This window comes from Amblyomma maculatum, chromosome 8, assembly GCF_055883805.1.
Source record: "Amblyomma maculatum isolate TAMU_Amacu chromosome 8, ASM5588380v1, whole genome shotgun sequence".
NCBI classification, from domain to species: domain Eukaryota; kingdom Metazoa; phylum Arthropoda; class Arachnida; order Ixodida; family Ixodidae; genus Amblyomma; species Amblyomma maculatum.
The window spans coordinates 26,556,992-26,565,029 of NC_139351.1; positions in this window are offsets into that span (position 1 = coordinate 26,556,992).

Sequence of the window (8,038 nt, forward strand, 5' to 3'; positions counted from 1 at the left end):
ACTCCGCAGACCGGTGCCAGTTGACAAATATGTGATGACATACGAAAAAAAAAGTTTTTTGTTGTTTGTTTGTTTCAGACGCAAAGTCAATGAATCTTCCAATGATGACGACGTGAGTCGAGTTACTGGGGCATTTATGGATGCCGTCAATACAATGACGACGAAAAAGCCTCATCGCTGCAACTTTTTTTTTTATTTTTTAGCAGAGAGGGCGAAAACTCTGACCGTCAGTCAGCAAGACAGACTGATGCATAAGTGCCACCAAGCACTGTTAGAAACTATAAACGAAACAAATGAATAAAAGTGCACATCACGACTATTATGTCCTTGTTATTAATTGATGTACAGGATAACATTCTTCAGTACCTGTACTGCCACCATTTAGGTTGTATGTGACATTAGATTGGACAAAGCAAGTGCCAATGAACACCTATAGCTGGATTTTAGGGTAAGCACACACACACACACACGCGCGCGCGCTTTCCCTGCCTCGCCGACTTTTTCCTTCCCTCCTTCCGTATATACATGTGTGTGCGCGCGCTCGGGCCGGAAGCCCTTGTGAGAGTGCCATTCTACATAGCAATCTGTCTTTGTGAATACGGCACAAAACAAAGCATGAAGAAGAGGAGGGAATAAAAATGTGTAACTGAACGTTTAGCTGGGACAAACGGGCAATTCAGAAGACGCTTTCAGGCACCCCCCTCAATCCGGGCTGTTTACCTGGATTTGTAAAATGAACATGTACTACTAGGGCAACTGATGTGTGTTTTCAAGTATCTTTTCAATTTGTAGGGGCGGTTTCGCGTTCATACCGAGGGGTCAAGAGCCTCATAGACAACGAAAACAGCTTGATTTTCCATTTTGTCTGTCCTCTGCTTTCTATATGTTACGGTTTTGTCCTGCGAACAAGAAATGCATTTTTCACTCCCTTTTACGATGATTTTCTTCGTTTCTTGTCACTCCCTTTTTTTTGCAGTGATATTCGCTTATTTACGCGGTGCAAATATTATGTTTTATTTGCTACCATCGCCCCCACCAGCAGTAAAGAGGGATATCGTAGAAAATACATTGTAGATCACAGCGGATTGTGGCAAGATCTCCAAGAGATGGGAGTTCCAATTCACCTCATCTGTCTCCTCAGGAACCTGTATGAAGGGCAAGAGGCCACAGTCAGAACTGGGCATGGTCTTACTGATTGGTTTCCGATTGAGAAAGGAGTGAGGCAAGGCTGCATACTGTCGCCCTGCCAATTTAACCTGTATGCAGAGTGTATCATAAGGAAGGCCGGTGCGGACGAGTCTTCAGCTGGAGTGAAGATTGCTGGAAAACGTATCAACAACCTTAGATATGCGGATGATACCACTTTAATGGCAGAAAGTGAAGTGGAACTCAAGAGACTTCTGTTGCGCGTACAAGAAGAGAGTGATAAGTTTGGGTTTAAACTGAACATTAACGATCTGGTCCAACAGACCAGATCGAATTGGCCGAGATACCAAAGCTAATCAATAAGCGCAAGGTGGCCGATATTAGGAAGTATAACATGGAGAAAATTGAGCATGCTATAAAGAACGGGGGAAGCCTTAAAGCGGTAAAGAAGAAATTGGGCATAGGCAAAAACCAGATGTATGCGATAAGGGACAAGGCGGGCAACGTCATCACTAATATGGAAAAGATAGTCAAAGTAGCCGAGGAGTTCTATACAGATCTCTACAGTAGCCACAGTAGTCAGGACCGTAATGAGATTGGCGGTAGGGAAAAACAGTCAGACGTTCCACCAGTGACGAAGGACGAGGTCAAGAAAGCACTAGAAACTATGAAAAGGGGGAAATCAGCTGGAGAGAATCAGATAACTACAGATTTGCTGAAGGACGGGGGGGGGGGGATATCGTGCTAGAAAACCTGGCCACCCTGTATACGCAGTGCCTGATGTCATCGATGGTACCGGAACCATGGAAGAATGCAAACATTATCCTCATTCACAAGAAAGGGGACTCTAAGGACCTTAAAAATTACAGACCAATCAGCTTACTGTCTGTTACGTATAAGGTATTTACTAAGGTAATCACTAATAGAATCAGGACAACCTTAGACTGCAATCAAGCAAAGGATCAAGCAGGGTTTCGGAAACGGTACTCTACTATCGATCATATCCATACCATCAATCAGGTGATAGAAAAATGCTCGGAATATAACCAGCCCTTATACATAGCATTCATTGATTACGAAAAAGCATTTGACTCAGTTGAAACCTCGGCGGTGATGCAGGCATTGCAAAATCAGGGGGTAGACGAGCCGTACGTGAAAGTGCTGGAAGATATCTATAGTGGCTGCACAGCAACCATAGTTCTGCATAAAGAAAGTAACAAAATTCGCATAAAGAAAGTAACAAAATTCCAATAAAGAAAGGTGTTAGGCAAGGAGACACAATCTCCCCAGTACTATTCACAGCTTGTTTAGAGGAAGTATTCAGAGACTTGGAATGGGAGCAGTTAGGGATAAGGGTAGATGGAGAATACCTCAGTAATCTGCGATTTGCTGATGACATTGCCTTGCTAAGCAACTCGGGGGATGAACTGCAAATAATGATTGATGACCTAGACAGGAAAAGTAGAAAGGTAGACTTGAAAATCGATATGCAGAAGACTAAGGTAATGTTCAACAGCCTCGGGAAGGAACAGCAGTTCACATTAGGTAGCGAAATACTGGAAGTAGTAGGCGAATATGTCTACTTAGGACAGGTAGTAACCGCAGATCCGGACCACGAAAAGGAAATAACAAGAATACGATTGGGATGGAGCGCATTTGGCAAGCACTCGCAGATTATGACTAGCAGCTTACCGGTATCGCTCAAGAGGAAAGTATACAACAGTTGCATCTTGCCTGTACTCACCTATGGGGCTGAAACTTGGAGGCTAACCAAGAGAGTTCTACTTAAGTTGAGGACAACCCAGAGGGCTATGGTACTAAAAATGGTAGGGGTAACATTAAGAGATAGAAAGCGTGCAGAGTGGGTCAGAGAAATAACTCAAGTTACCGACATTCTAGTAGAAATTAAGAAGAAGAAATGGACATGGGGAGAACATGTAGTGTGAAGAGAGGATAACCGATGGTCGCTGAGGGTAACAAACTGGATTCCAAGGGAAGGAAAGCGTAGCAGGGGGCGGCAGAAAGTTAGGTGGGCGGATGAGATTAAGAAGTTCGCAGGGGTCAAGTGGATGCAGCTAGCACAGAACCGGGTTAAGTGGAGAAATATGGGAGAGGCCTTCGCCCTGCAGTGGGTATAATCAGGCTGATGATGATGATTAAAAAGACAAAGATCATGACGTCTTGTCCTATCACGTCCTAGAGCATCAAGGGACAAGAAGTGGAAGCTGTGACAGATTTTCTCTTCTTGGGCTCCAGGATTACCTCGGAAGGAGACTGCAGCCATGAAATTACGAGACGCCTGCTTCTGGGAAAGAGAGCAATGGTTAGCCTTGACCACCTAGTAAAGAGCAGAGACATTAGACTGCCAACCAAGATCCGTATAACCCGTGCTATGGTCTTTCCAGTTGTGATGCATGGATGCGAAAGTTGGACTGTGAAAAAGGCTGACCGCCGAAGAATTGACGCGTTTGAATTGTGGTGCTGGCGAAGACTCTTGAGAGTTCCTTGGACTGCCAGAAGATCATATGAGTCGATATTGTCGACCAAAAACCTGGCTGCTCATTGGAGGGTCAAATTCTAAAGTTAAAGCTCAGCTACTTTGGTCATCTGATGAGAAGAGAGGAGTCGCTGGAGAAAGATTTGATGTTGGGAAAGGTTGAGGTTCGCCGGAGAAGGGGTAGACAGCGAACGCGATGGTTAGATGGTATCCTCGAGGCACTGCAGATGAAGTTATGTGATGTTAGGAAGATAGTGAGAGACCGGAAAGCGTGGCGTGACATGGTCCATAGGGTCACGAAGAGTCGGACATGACTGAACTGAACTGAACTGAACTAGAAAAATAAACGTTAAAATATTACTTCATTATTTGATGACTTTACAATATCCCCTAGTTTCCAGTTATGGAAACATTTGCAATTATGAAAGAACTCTGATGCAATCAAACAGACAGGCAGAAATGCAAGTATTTATTTATTGATTGTGGCATAGCATAGATGCATTCTTTGCGAAGGAAACAAACAGGAACGTATACCTCTAATTAATGCGAAAAAAGAACATAACAACATCGAGTAGACCAATATTCGCAAATTCAAAACGCGAAGGGAATAAGAGAAACGTCGATCAGGAAACAAGTACAGCCATCAGTGAACACATATGTTTTAAACAAATGAACTATCACACATCTGGTTTTCTATAAAATAAAAAATGCAATAAAAGGCAAAGGCAATAACACACTAAAAAAAGATGAAATAGTGTACAGCAGAAGTAAAGTTATTGAGAACACTGACAGGTGCAGCAAATAAAATCACAGATATAATTGTGTGGCAGATGAATGTTTTATTTGTGTTCAGGACTGCTACAATATATTTCCAGCAGAAAGATTGCACGATATTTGGGGGAAATGTAGAATAAGTCTTGTTGATAAAACCTGACAAATTTCAGCGTTAAATCAGAGTAGGGCATGAAAAGAAAAGCACCTAGGTGTAACTCATGAAGTGGTTTATTATCTGGCACTAAATACATGGTTTCAATTTGACTGCCAAGTAGGACATGACGAATAAATATTACTGGTGCTCGTGCTGCATTACCTATGCGTTCGTTTCATTTAATGCGCATAGTGTGAAATATCGGACAGAATGTCGTTATAAAATAAAATATGCACTTTACGGAGATTCGTTTTGTAAGCGGCCTTCATTAAAACTAACTAATTAGGCGTATATTTGCCAGATGTCAAACCAAGCAGTGATTTCTGGCGCAGCAGCTTTTACAATTACCAGTCGTCTCTACCGTTAATGTTTTTCAGTGGTTCGTTATATGTAATGTCCGTCGATTATACGACAGAAATTTTAAATGTGGGGCATGATATCACCTGCCGGTTATACAAAGCAACGATGTGTTTTTCTTTGAATTTTGAATTATCATGGTTACAATCACTTCGGAGCACTTCTGCCTATATAGTCTAACTGCCAATCTACCTGCCCTGCTCCCATAAAATAGTCCCTGAAAGTCTGGCGCACACGCTCAGCCTCACGGCACGATCTATTCGAGCCCAAATGTGTTGCTTCAGCAAACACTGGCACTACACTGCCTTCGCTACACCATTCCCCCTCAACTACATCTCCATTCCACATTTCTCCGTCGACTAAATTTGAGGGGCAGTAATACTCTCGGTCCTCATTTTGCGCCATTAGGAAATTATGTAATGCTACGCTAGCTAGCACATATCTATTTACATTTTCGTCACTTGCCTTGAACCGCCTGCGCAAGATGCGCCATCAACTGGTGAGAATCCCGAAAGCGTCCTCAATAACGAGTCTTCCTCTTGAGAGCCGATAATTATAAACCCTCTCCGCATCAGTTTTTAGGCATCTTCTCGCGTAAGGCCGCATTAGATAAGGTTTAAGAGGAAACGCTTCGTCGCCAAGGATGACATGCGGCGTGTGAGTTCCTCCAGGAAGTGCAGCTGGCTCGGGAACGCCCAGGAGCCCCGATTCAAGAGCGCGGGACAGGAGCGACCTCCCGAATACTCCGCCGTCACTCTCACCTCCGCATCGGCCCACATCGACATACAGAAACTTGTATGTAGAATCGCACATCGCCAGTAATATCTTGCTGAAGGTGCCCTTGTAATTCAAGTTCTCAGAACCTGAATTACTGGGAGCTTCTACGGTGACGTGCTTCCAGTCAATGCTACCTGTAATAAATCGTGCAAATTCATTGCCCATTATTTCTAAGCACATGTCAACTTTTTGGAGCTCTTTAAAACGACTGCATCATGCAGGCATAATTATATAGTCTTCGTTACCTAAACGTATATGAACAGGCTTAAATGCACTGTCCAGTATCCATAGCTGGCTCTTATGAGAAATGTGAGGCAATCACACCAGATTGGAGTAAACGTGCAGGACACAAAAGTCTATATATTCAAGTATTCCTTAACTATGCAGTTGGGCACGTTCCATCGGTGCGCGAACCCGCGGGCAACGTTCAGCCCCTCTTGAGGAGTCAGGGGACACTTAACATATTCGTGTTTTAGTGTCCGATATCGCTCTTGATGTCTCCGATATCACTGTACAAACAGTCGACCGCCTCCTCATGTATGCATATGAAATGCTGCGCTGGCTGTCTCCACTGGCTAGAAATCTGCAAAAGAGACTTAAATTTTGCACACACAATATGCTGCACCTAGCTTTAGTCAAAACCGTGTTAACTAAGCAAAGTGTGAACGCAAATGCAAAAAGGAATTGTACCTGAGTGTGATTTCCAAGCGGGTTCTCGCTTAAATTTCCCGCCTGTTCTTGCCGCTCGATCGATGGTCAAACTAAGGCCAAAACCTTATCAAATATCGAAGGAAGCATTTTCATGTAACTGAAAGATAATTGAGCCTATATAGTACTTTAAATTCACTACAAAGACCGAAACAGCACTTACTCGAAGAAATAGTTGGAGTCTGACTGTCAAAGCAACGGGATCAACAGGCCGGAGTGACCAAAATTACGGTGCCTGCAAATGCTTCTCATCCAGACACATCTCGGCGGTCGAGTACGCCTTGCATTCCGAAAAAAAAATAGCAGAGGACCTCCCAGCAGCACGAACGAAGAGCCGTTGTCGCGGTGGCTTTCCATCGTCTCATTCAGGCAACGAAGTGCCCCGCAAGAGAGTTTGGAGCTGGACTGCCTGGCTAGATATTAGAGAGATTTAGCTTACCGTGATCCGCGATCCGCTACCATGGCTCTCTACCACGCGTGGGCGGGGCGGTCAAGCTGATTGGTCCCGACGCAGCAGGTCTGTGTGCCGGATGGATGGATGGATGGAATATAGGCGCGCCCCCTTTGAAACGGGGTGGTAGCAGTAACTATCATGCTCATTTTTCTCCATATATCTTAATTATTGATTTAGAATAGTTAACTAAACCATCATTTTATTTATTAAATTTTGCTCCTACATTACTAACATTATGTCACTTCTCTGCTTTTAAGCCACCAATCTTCGAGCCGTTTTTTGCTAGTTTCCACCGCCGGTTTATTCACCCGGCCATTGTTATCTCTAAACCCCAGAGCTTCAGGAACAGTGATTGCGCCTGCATCAACTTCCGGATGGATACCATTGCATTCGAGTATAATATGGTCAATTGTTTACTGGAGTTTCCACATACAGCACATGCGTCATCTCCATTGTTAAATTTCTTTTTGTAGCTGCGTGTTCTAAGGCACCCTGATCTAGCTTCAAAAAGTAGGGCACTGCCTCTTGAGTTATCAAAGAAATCTTCCTTTCTTATCTGCATTTTCCACTTTCGGTATAATTCCACACTCTGTTTTTTTTTCCATCGAATTTATCCAAATTTTTACCTTCTGTGTTTTTCACCAGTTGCTTAATGCTCTTTATATCTCCGTCCTTGTTACTAGCATACTTACTAGTCAGTTTCCTAGTTCTTTTCCTCCATTATGAGTCAACGCTTTTTAGGTACAGGTATTTAAATACCTTAGCTGCCCATCTGTTACTGTCCAGTTTCCTCAGGCGCTCCTCATATAATATTTTACTCTGAGCTTCCCGTACTTCGAAAGATGCCCAGCCCATATCTCCCTGTACCGCCTCATTTGTAGTTTTACCGTGGGCACCTAGTGCTAATCGTCCAACGGATCTCTGATTTATTTCTAATGTCGACAGTTCCTCTGACTTTAGGCACAAAACCGCGTTTCCGAAAGTAAGTCCGGGCACCATAATTCCTTTCCAAATACCCCTCAAAACCTCATACCTATTGTATCCCCACAATGCCTTATGCTTCATTATCCCGGCATTCCTTCGCCCTTTGGCCTTAAGTGACTGCTCATGCTTCCCAATGTATGCCAATCCTTCGTTTACCCATACCCCCAGATATTTGTATTCAGCTACT